The 12,181-nt window shown below is 49.9% G+C and overlaps 1 protein-coding gene across 9 annotated transcripts in view; it reads left to right on the top strand.

Moving 5' to 3' along the window:
* The window catches only part of SYNE2 (spectrin repeat containing nuclear envelope protein 2), a 1,823,309-nt gene that overhangs the window by 429,986 nt on the left and 1,381,142 nt on the right, over positions 1 to 12,181 (top strand). The window lies entirely within an intron of this gene.

The following is a 12,181-nucleotide window of genomic DNA, read 5'->3' as shown; positions in this document are numbered from 1 at the left end:
CCTCCTCAGGTGTGCTGGGTGGACCTCACTGCAACTTCTGTGCCTGTTGCCAGTGGGTTGCCCGTGTGGGGCTGCCTCCTCTTCTTGTAACTCTCCATGACTGCTGAGGGTCACCTCGGACTCCCCTCCTTGGGTCGCTGGCCCCTGAGCCTTGCAGGTCCTGTTCAGGCTTGCAACTCGTCTTCCTCTTCTGTTGCATTTGCAACGCTTTTTGGCGGTTCTCCAGCACCACTGACCAACTGCAACCCAACAGATGACGTGGGACCCCATCTGCATCGCTTCAGGAACTCTTCTTCATCTCCTGTGCTGCATAGCTGGTCTTCTTCGTCCCCTGTGGACCTGGTCCTTCATCCACAGAAGGGTGGATAGTGGCTCCTGCCACAACCAGACACTCCATCACGAACTGAACTTGGCCCCCTTCCTTTGCAGGTCCTCATTTGCCAGGATCCACCTTTGGATTCTGCCAGTCTTGTTTGGGTCTTGCACAATCCTTTCCCAAAGTCCTCCTGTTGGTTTTGGGGAAAACCAGGTACTTACCTCGGCTCTCCTGGTCGCTGGGGGTCACTCTGGTAATCACCTCTTGGGGTTCCTAGTTCCGCCAGCTCCCCTCTAACGACTCCACATCCTTGGGTGGGGAACTGTATCTGACATTCCGCTTTCTTAGTATACGGTTTGACCCTCCCCTAGGGCCCTCACTATTTCCTATTACTTTTGCCAGTGCTTATGGCTTTTTATGCTCTTCACTGATTGCTAATGTGTGTATATTAGTGTGTTTACTTACCTCCAGTTGTGGGCTGCCTATTAGTATTCAAGTATTTGTGTTACCATGATAAAGTACCTTTATTGTTGTAACACTGTGTGGTTCTTTCATGTGTGACAGTGCTGTGTGACTGTAGTGGTATTGCATAAACTTTGCATGTCTTCTAGATAAGTCTTTGCTGCTCATCCACAGCTACCTCTAGAGAGTCCTGGCTTCCTAGACACTGCTTACACTTAACTAATAGGGTATACCTGGACCTGGTATAGGGTGATAACACCATAGGTGCTAACTACACACCAGGCCAGAATCCTACATACATTAGGACCTAAATAGCTCTTTAGTACTTGAAATAAGTCTATTTAGTACAATCATTAAGCACACATTCCACCAATTGTTAGTCCTTCACTGCTGTGCATTGTTCTTGCTTGTGGCTTCACTTTTCTCATGGACAAAAAAAAATGTGTAGGTTGTATTATATTTATGACTATTTTTGCTAATGGTGACTTTATTGCATACCTTACTTTTATTCAAATGAGATCCATGAGAACCACTGTTCTATAATACAACAATTTCCCCATTTGCCTCTTTGTAGTTTGGTGCTTAGAAGTCCTGGGAGGTTACTGTTTCAGCTACTCACCCCTTAGCAGTGGTAGGAGTCTACCTCATCCATATTCAGGCTCCAATGCAGAGTACAATACCTTTCTGTAATTCAGTTATTCGTGGTGTTGGCTGTGCTTGTTTAGTTCAGATGTCTTGGTGGGACCATGCTACTTGTGAGGTATGCATCACAGAGGCCCTGGCATTCAGTGAGTGGAAACTTAATTCCGGAAAGACTAGCTGATGTTCGGTCAGAGTGAAGGTCATAGGAGAGTGGAGGCAGTGCCAACACCAGTCAAAAAGGCGCTAGTGGGGTCACTGTTCTCATGGTTTGGAAAATTTTGGGAATTGGGAATCTTGGACCCAGTTCCAAAACTCACCTATCAAACAGCTAGATGCTCATCACTGTTGTGTACTCTGCACCTGCTACCTTCCACACTTTTAATAAAGCTCCCTCTGCACTTCAGCTTGTTTCTCACTTGGACTGCAGAATGTAGTCTAATTTCTTCCAGCACCATTTGGCTTCATGGTGCTCAGATGTCACACTGGAACTTGGACAGGTGGAGATTCTGGGTGCCTTCTATCCAGGATGTATATGTCCTATTTATGTTTTGTTGATAGCACAGAAACTCCAAAGCCTCACCCTAGCAGAGATGTGCAGATCCGTCCCTGGTGCACAGCGAACATTGTCAGCTCGTCCCTACCTCAGATCCTACAAGGCTGCACTTCTAGCAGTGTTTCTTTCAAGCAAAGACACCTCCACTGTCCCTTTTGAGCAGCTGGTCAGTTGTTGTCCTCGAAGCGGAGTCCAGGAAGCCTTCTATGACAATCTAAAGCAAAGAACTCATGTTTCTTGTCTTGAACTCAGCAAGTGGAGTTAGTGTTGTATCTCTCAAACCTAAAGCGCATAGGCCCTCATTATGACATTGGTGGTCAGGTGACGACCAAGCTAGCGATTGCGGTAGTACCGTCGCAAGGCTGGTGGTAATGACCACCCAATTATGACCATGGCGGCGATCACTCCCATAGATAGTTAATGCACCACCCCAACTGCCAGCTTGGTGCGACCACTGACTACAATGGTAGCCACCTACAGGCTGGCAGAAGGCAAGAATCCTCCCACCATATTATGACATAACAGACCGCCAGGATTTCCGGGGCGTTAGCACCACCACCAAAAGCCTGGTGGAAACATATCATATAAAGGAAGACACACCTCCAGGGACACAGAGAAGTCCACGGCTGCCATGGAACCAGAACTGGAAGTCTTCCCATTGCTTTACCACGTGATAGCAGTCCAGGAGCAGCAATGCCGATAAAGACGATGACGGTGAGTACAGCCACCTAGCACACAAGGGAGGGAGCGTAGAGTGACACGCACGCACAACACACACCATACACACACACCACACACCCAGAACTATCTGCAGAGTAAATCGACAGCAACGGAACCCAGGAGCAAAGAAAGCTAGGACACATACCTCTGGTCCAACCATCATGTTGGATAACGAGCGTAAATTCAAATAAATAATTAATAACATGTTTGCAGGCAGTGCCATTGGCCAGTCCGAAGTTCGCAAATGGCCACAGGGAAACGTCCAAGGCCCAACTTGACTCCTGACGGCCTTGGCACTCCACTGGGCAGGGACATCATTGAGATGGAAGGCAGGCTCCTCGGGGGGTTCTTCTTGGGAGTGGGGTCCTTGGGCTTGGGTTTGGGAGGGGGCAGGTCCTTGCCCTTCTGTTCAGGGGGCAGATGAATGGCCTTGGAACGGGGGGCCGGAGTGCTACTCTTATGCACCTTAGTGGCAGGAGTACTCCTAGGGGAGGAACAGGAGTCGACATGGAGCTGGAGATACTGGGCTGGGTAGACAGGACTTTTCTCTTACGGGCAGGACAGGAGGGGCAAGAGGTCAAGGCAGGAAAGGAAAAGCTTCTTAAGACCAAAGGGGCGGAGTGTGGGAGGAGGAATGGGAGTGGCAGTAGAGGGAGTGGTAGTTGGAGAAGGAGGTGTGCTGGACTTGGGTGCAGATTCATGGACAATGTGCATGTGTGAGGTGGAGATGGCTGTTGGGTGTTTGAGTGGGAGCATTTATGTGTCTTTGGAGAGGGGGCAGGCAGGGTGGGGGAGGACAAACTGGACATATGGATTTATGTTGAAGTGGTGTCTGCAAGTGAGGTGGGTGTGCTGCATGAGGTGGTGATGGTGGTGGTGGTGATTGCGATATGGTGTGTGAGGTGCATGTCAGAGGATCTGCTGTTGTGGTGACTGTGGGCAAGGCTTTACGGGTGGCAGGATCTGGGACTGTTGATGCAGTGCATGCAGGTGTGAGTGCTGATGTGACTGTGAGGGAGGAGGAGGATGGGGAGACAGTGGAGGCAGTGGCTGTTGTGTGTGCATCTGTGTGTTGGCTGTGTGTGCTTGTGGAGTGAAGTGTGCTGCCTGTATTTGTCTGTACGAGTCCTGTCTGTTGTGGTGGGTGCATGCTTGTTAGAATGTGTGCATGGGATGGGTTGGGGGAGAGGAGACACGGACTGGGAAGAGATAGTTGGACGAAAGAAACAGGGACACTGGCTGCCACCAGAGAGGAGCCCAGAGCCTGAAACAATCTCTGTAGGGCCGCCAAGCCACTGTGAATGCCCTCCAGGTAGGCATTGCATTGCTGCATCTGGGATGCCAGCCCCTGGCTGGCATTCACTCAGGTTGACTGCCCTACAGAGATGGATCTCAGGAGGTCAATAGCCTCCTCACTGAGGGCAGCAGGGTTGGCTGGGACAGGGCCTGAGGTGCCTGTGGCGAAGGAGACACCCACAATCCTGGGTTAGCGGGCACGGGCAACTGGGTGGGGTGCTTCTGGGAGGGTGGTGCTGGTATGGGGATGGCGTAAGATCTTGTAGCTGAGCTGGTCCCTGAGGGGTCCACCACAACCAGGGAGCTTCCATCGGAGGAGAAATCAGAGTCAGTTGTATCAGCTCCAGTCTCCCCGTGGTGCTCCCCTTGCCCTCCAACCCACTGGTCCCCTCGGCGTCGGTGGATTCTGCCTCCTGGGTCTCGTGGGCTGCAGCTCCCTCACTCGCTGGTGCCCTGCTCCTTCGCCAGATGATGCTAATGCACGGATGGACAGGATGCCAAAAGGAGAAGGGGGAAAGAAAGGGAGCACAGGGTCAATCACAGCACCAACAGCACAGATGGCATACACATCACAATCACTCCCTGGGACTTACAGTGCGCAGAATGGACCACAGTGACAAACCATTGCCTAGGTACTACAGAAGGAAGGAACCCAAACACTACCATCTGCACACCTACTGGGACCAACTAAGCCCTGTCTGACATGTCATGCTAGCTACCTAAGAATACCAAAAATGGATACCACCCTTGTTGGACTTTTGCTTATGCAGGGTCATCCCCAGTCTTTTTCGCCTCCTGCCTCCTATTTTTTTCTGACATGTTGCTGTTGGCTTTTCAACTCTGAGCACTTTACCACTGCTAACCAGTGCTAAAGTGCATATGCTCTCCTGTTTAAATTGTATGTAAGTGGTTTATCCATGATTGGCATATTTGATTTACTAGTAAGTCCCTAGTAAGGTGCACTAGAGGTGCCAGGGCCTGTAAATCAAATACTACTAGTGGGCCTGCAGCACTGGTTGTGCCACCCACATAAGTAGCTCTGTAATCATGTCTCAGACCTGCCACTGCAGTGTCTGTGTGTGTATTCTTACACTGTAAATTCGACTTGGCAAGTGTACCCACTTGCCAGGCCTAAACCTTCCCTTTTCTTACATGTAAGGCACCCCTAAGGTAGGCCCTAGGTAGCCCCAAGGGCAGGGTGCAGTGTATGGATAAGGTAGGACATATAGTAATGTGGTTTATATGTCCTGACAGTGAAATACTGCCAATTTCGTTTTCACTGTTGCAAGGTCTGTCTCTCTCTCATAGGATAAAATGGGGGCTACCTTTAAATATGATTAAAGTGTAGATTCCCCTAGAGAGTAGATGGACATGTGGAGTTTGGGATCCCTGAACTCACAATTTAAAAATACATCTTTTAGTAAAGTTGATTTTAAGATTGTGCGTTTGGAAATGCCACTTTTAGAAAGTGAGCATTTTCTTGCTTAAACCATTCTGTGACTCTGCCTTGTTTGTGGATTCCCTGTCTGGGTCAGTTTGACAGTTGGGTTGTTTTTCACCTCACACCAGACAGTGACACAAAGGGAGCTGGGGTGTAATCTGCATTTCCTGATTAGCCATCTCTGCTAGGAGGGAGGGGTGGAGTGGTCACTCTCATCTGAAAGGACTGTGCCTGCCTCTGACAATGCTGTCTCCAACCCCCTGGTGTGTGTCTGAGGCCTTGCCTGGGCAAGGCAGGATTTCACCAGAAGGTGTGAGTCCCCTTTGAAGAAAGGTGACTTCAAAGACTAAAATGGGTATAAGAAGGGCACCCAAACTTACAAACTTTAGAAACACTTCTGGAACCAAGAGGAACCTCTGCCTGGAGAAGAGCTGATAGCTGAGGAAAACGTGCTGCCCTGCCTGTGACTGTGCTTTGTGGAGCTTTCCTGCAGTGCTGCTTCTGCCAGAGTAAGAGGGCAAAGACTGGACTTTGTGTGCCTTCCATCTTGAAGAAGAAATCTCCAAGGGCTTGATGTAGAGCTTGCCTCCTGTTGTTGAAGTCTCAGGGATAGCAAAGACTTCTTCCTGCCAGCACCTGGAGTCTTTGGAGAGACCCCTACTCTGCTCTGTGGTGCCCTTCCAGTTCCTGGGACCCTGAAAAGAGAGGCTGGCAGCCTAAGGACAAAAATACACGCACCGAGCGCCGTGCGGAGAAAAGATCGACGCGAATCCGATCGCGGCTGAGAAAACGACGCGACGCCGGTTCCGCAGCTGAGAAACGACGCCGCAGGAAACGCGACCGAAAAACCGACGCCCGGAGCAGGAGAAACGACGCTCAGCATCGCTGACGGAGGCTGAGAGATCGCACCCTGCGCCGCGGGACTTTCGGATCGTCGTGTGGCTGGCTTTTTCAACACGCACCGCCGTGCCGAGTTGTTTTCGACGCACACAGCCGTGCAGGGTTACTTTCGACGCACACCGCCCGTGCGGGGTTATTTTTGACGCAAACCAGGTACATTTTCACGCTAGCAGCGCTAGTGTGGTGTTACAACTACCTAAAGACTCTTTTTATTTTAAACCTTTAAAAAAATCATAACTTGACTTGTGTATGTTGGATTTTTGTCGTTTTGGTCTTGTTTTGTCTAGATAAATATTTCCTATTTTTCTAAACTGGTGTTGTGTCATTTTGTAGTGTTTTCATTAAGTTACTGTGTGTGTTGGTACAAATACTTTACACCTAGCACTCTGAGGTTAAGCCTACTGCTCTGCCAAGCTACCAAGGGGGTAAGCAGGGGTTAGCTGAGGGTGATTCTCTTTTATCCTAACTAGAGTGAGGGTCCTTGCTTGAACAGGGGGTAACCAGACTGTCAACCAAAGACCCCATTTCTAACAACCCTACATAGCTAAGCAGGACCACGCAGGAATGGCCAAACCGGCATATTGGGGCATCCACTGACTAGAACCTTGCACCCAAATCTCATCCCAGGCAACAAAATACCACACACACTGTACTCATCTCCTTGTGGCTGCTGTGCTGCCCTCAAGCACCCATCCAACTCAGGATTGGGCACCTCCAGTATGCAGGCCATTAGGGGATCAGGCTCCAACGAGCACCCCTCCCTTGTTGGGAGGCCGTCCCCAGCTGGGCATCTGTGGTCTTCCAGGCCCAGCGTCTCAGGTCCTCCCACCGTTTCCTGCAGTGGGTGCTCCGCTGGCTATGGACTCCCATGGTCCACACATCCTTGGCAATGGCATACCACAACCCCTTCTTCTGATGGGCGCTGACCTGCAGAGGTAACAGTCAGAAGGACACCATGAACCATACAATCCAGCCTGTCACACAAATGGCCTACATACTGCAGTTGCCCCTAATCAAGCACACACATGACCCGTACCTCTGCATTCACATTGCCTGCAGCCATACCCGCCCAAATGACACAGTGCTAGCACACACATATATCTACATGCAGCCATGTTGCATGCAACTTACCCATGATGTATTCACCTGTTGGTCTGGAGGCCCATACAACTGCCCATACAGGAGTAGGACCCCATCCACGAGCCTCTACAACTCCTCCGACATGAAGACTGGGGCCCGGACCCCAGTAGCACGGGCCATGGCAGGTTCCAGACACAGGTCACAGTAGCACACGCAGGTAGATGTCGTTCACTGGAAAGTCAAGAATCAAGTGAAGTGATAGAAAGAAAATTGTGGTCAAGTTCGTGGCGATGAGCACCATCACTGCAGGCGTTGATCATCATTGTTTCCTGTACTCCATAGAGCCCCATGGTAGCCAATGAGGAATTGCACGGTGGTGCAGACCGCCTTCTGCCATGACACCTAACGCTGGTGGAGTGAGGTCACTTCCACCTGTCCCTGTATACAGGACAGGGGGTTGCCATTTCCTACTGTTAGTACTGATGTTTAGAATTTATATGTGTGTCATTGGTGTCGACTGTACACACCTAGACAATTCTAGTGTCCTACATACATACATGCTCTGTGTACTATGATGTTGTGTGTCCATAGGTTCTGTTGTCACACCCATTTTACTTTTGGCTCACTTAGATACCAACCACTGCGGAGGAATAGGAGGAGGTGGCAAGCACCCGTGTATAGACCCTTGTGGACTTGGCTACACTAGAGGACCAGCACATCATATTCACCTATCATCTGGACAGGGCCACAATCACAAAGCTGTGTGGACAATTGGAGCCTGATCTGCTACCTCCTTTCTGTTGCACCACAGTAATTCCCCCTCTTGTGCAGGTACTGTCAGTGCTCCATTTCCTGGCAACTGGTTCTTTCCAGGTGACTGTGGGCTTCACTGCAGGAATGTCACAGCCAATGTTCTCGATTGTGCTTGGAAGGGTTTTGGCTGCCATGCTCAAACACATGTGCAGCTACATCTCATTCCCCCCAGAGTGAAGATTTGCCCACTGTGATGGCTGGATTCTACGCAATGGGACACATACCACATGTGATTGGGGCCATTGATGGGACCCATATTGCCTTAGTCCCTCCCAGGGCAAATGAGCAGGTCTACAGGAATAGGAAGAGTTTCTACTCTCTCAATGTCTAGATGGTGTGTCTTGCTGACCAGTACATCTCCCACGTCACTGCCAAGTATCCTGGATCTGTGCATGATGCCTATGTCTTATGGAATAGCAGCGTCCTACAGGTGATGGCATGACTACAGAGGCACAAAGTGGCTTATGGGTGAGCTTGGGTCCCCACCCAATGTATGTCAGTGTATGCCTACTGGAGTCATACCCCGTGCCATTGTACATGGCTAATGTGTGTCCCTCACTTCTTCCAGGTGACTCTGGCTACCCACACCTGTCCTGGCTGTTGACCCCAGTTAGGCATCCGAGAACAGGGGCTGAAAATCGGTACAATGATGCTCATGGGTGTACCAGGAGGATCGTGGAACGCACTTTCGGTCTCCTGAAAGCCAGGTTCAGGTGCCTCCATTTGACAGGTGGATCCCTATCATACTCCCCTGAGAAGGTCTGTCAGATTGTGGTGGTCTGTTGCATGCTACACAATTTGGCCCTCAGACGCCATGTGCCCTATCTGCAGGAGGAGGGGGGTGACAATGCACCTGTGGCAGCAGTGGACACTGAGGACAGTGAGGAGGAAGAGGAGGAGGATGTGGACAACAGGACACATATCATTCAGCAGTCCTTCCACTGACATTCAGTTGTTGGTGGTGTTCCCCCTGCAGCCACTGGTTCTCCTGCATGACATTTTACACCTGACCCATCCTGTCCTGGGATTGTTGGTATGTCCCCAGGACATTTGTGAGTGCCTCCTGGGCAGTTGGTTCCCTGGGCTTGTCCTCCCCCTGGTGCACAGCTGTCCTCCGACTGTCCCTGGCCCCCTGTACCTGTGTCCCCTGAACAGTGTGCCCACTTTCCCACTGACACCAGGATCATCATCATCTTGCCTGTATGGTGTCGACTCGGGTCTCTGTAGAGGTGGGCACACTACTGATTGACGTGTCATGGGGACAGAGGTTTGGTGGCGTTGGCTGGCTGCTGTGGTGTTTGAGTCTGAGGGGGACCCTGTGGTGGACTGGCTGTGGGATGTGGTAGCTGACTGACCAGTGGTCCCAGATGGACCTGGGAGTTCATCACTGAGGGGATCTTCTGGTGGGGGACTGGGTTGCAGTGGCACCTCCTCGACGCTGAAGTTGGCTGGGATACCTGTGGGGATGTAAGTGATTTGTTAGGGTAATTGTCTGTCACATATTCTGCATTTCTACCTTTCCCAATGATATTGGTGTTGTCCTCCCACATTTGGTGGTGTATAGTGATGGATTGTGGGATTGATAGTTCTCCATGCTGTCCATGCATTGCTGGTGGGTGTGCATGCAAAACTGGGAGGGATGTGCTTGCAGCGTGTATGGCATGCAGGGGTAGACATTTAGGTGTGATAATTGGGGTGGTGCACTGTGTGGGATGGAGTGGGGTGAAGGAAGTCAGGGTGAGGGGGTGAGATGGCATGCAGGTATAAGGTGCTGGTAGGTTGGTAATGGTGACTCACCAGTGTCCAGCCCTCCAGCTACTCCAGTGAGGCCCTCAGGATGCAGTATTGCCAAGATTTACTCCTCCCATGCTGTCAGCTGTAGGGGAGGGGGTCCACCGCCAGTCCTCTTGATGGTGAGCTGATGCCTTGATGCAATGGAACGCATCTTCCCCATAGGACATTCCACCTCTTCCGAATGTCGTCCCTTGTGCGTGGATGTTGTCCCACGGCGTTCACCCTGTTCACGATCCTCCACCATAGCTCCTTCTTCCTGGCAATGGAGATCTGCTGTACCTGTGCTCCAAACAGCTGTGGCTCTACCCTGACTATTTCCTCCACCATCACCCGCAACTCCTCATCAGTGACAGGGGGGTGCTTTTGTGGGGTCATGGGTGTTTTGTGGTGTGTGTGTTGTGCAGAGGGTGTTGAGTGATGTGGTGGAGAGTGTGGTTTGTGGTGCATGACGGATGAATGGGTAGTTGTGGTGTGTGTGCAGTTGTCTCTGGGATTGGCATGGAAAGGTGTAGTGGTCTTCTTGTGTTTGCAAAGATTTGTGGGTGATGTGGGGATGTGTTTTATAGTGCTGTTGGTGTGTGTATGTGGTGTGTGTATTTGTGTCAGGTGTGGGTTTTTTGTTCTGGCCAATGTTTTGTTTTTGGGCGGCCATTTCAGCCGCCGCGGTGTACACTGCCAATGGTTTACCAACGTTGAATGTCCTCTGTGGTAATTCGTGGGTCATTATGTGGAGGGCGTTGTTTTGGTGGCGTAAGGTATGGGTGCAAGTTCTGACAGTTTACCGCGTTCGTTGGGTCTGGCGGATTTTTGGTTGTGGCTCGTTTCTGTCGGTTTAGTGTTTGTATGTCATAATCTGGCAGACAGATGTTCGCCTCCATGGCGGGATGTTGGCGGCTGTCACCACGTTGGTATTCGGAATATACCGCCAATGTCATAATGAGGGCCATAGAGTCTCTTGTTGACACTGGCTTTGGAGACCCTGGAATCCGGTAAAGAAATCTTGGAACTGTGGATGGAATTTTCTGCCCTATTTTCATACTAATGTCGCAGACAATAGTGGTAAAATTATGTAGACAGTTTTGGGCAGTTCTGACTTTTTTGCTTATTCCATTTAGTACAGCCAAAGACTGTTTCACAAGCTGTGACCTAGAAGATGAGGTGGAGCTGAGAGCCCCCTAGCAGAAAAGCCAAAACCAAGGGCATAAAAGCAATGGATATTGCCCCACTTTAGAAGAACCAGGTAAACTATAGGTATAACCCACCCTTGGCTCAATTTGGCCAGGAAAGGGCAGGGCGAAGCTACCTAGTTTCAAAGGAACCCTGGGTTAGGAGAAGCCACGCAATTCACATCTTTTGTCTGGGCCCATTCAAACCCTCGACCTCAGGTACCACTTGAATATAGCAAGTAAAAACTGAGTCCCAGTGGTGCTATGGCCACCTATTTCACACTCTCTTCACACATGTATCTTCTACTCACACAAAATAGTACACATTTGAAAAAAACATAGTCAAAGGATTCGGTTGCAGGGTCTTGCAGACCACCTTAAGGAGGAGAGGTGCCTCTCTTTGGTGTAGGCAGATAAAAAGGTCTGTCTTGCCACTGTGAATGTTTTCACTACCATCAGTGTCAGTCTTCTACAGCTCAGTGAGTTAACAATAATGACACTTGGTAAAGAGGGTGCAAATAGAGTACCCCTGTAGACTACAGAGAAAAATTTGGGTCTCATTATTTGCCACAAAAGTATCTTGAGTGTGTTGATGCAGGGGTCAAAGAGCTACAGATTACTATTGTAAACTCGAGGCCAGGATGCACGCTCTGCGGAGCCATACAGTTGACATTTTTTCAATCCACATTTTTCCTAATTAGCAATTATTTAGAAAGTAAAGCATCATCCAAAAGTTTTTGCCGGATTTTGGACATTTGGTATTGGGTTAATCAAGATTACCTGCATCTGACCTTCTCGGCATTTAGTGTGCCGATATCACACTTTATTTTATTAATTTTACTCTTATTGTCATATTATTTTACTTCAGTGATGGTACTTCCTGTGATGGAACCTGGTTTAAGGGTCATGCAGCACCAGTTCTGTGGTAACTTTGTGAAGGGGACAATAGGTGCCTTATGTCACTTCCACTACCACTAGAATTAGGGTGAATTTCTGTA

Source organism: Pleurodeles waltl, chromosome 9 (assembly GCF_031143425.1).
Source record: "Pleurodeles waltl isolate 20211129_DDA chromosome 9, aPleWal1.hap1.20221129, whole genome shotgun sequence".
Classification (NCBI taxonomy): Eukaryota; Metazoa; Chordata; class Amphibia; order Caudata; family Salamandridae; genus Pleurodeles; species Pleurodeles waltl.
This window is presented reverse-complemented; position numbering and strand designations above follow the sequence as displayed.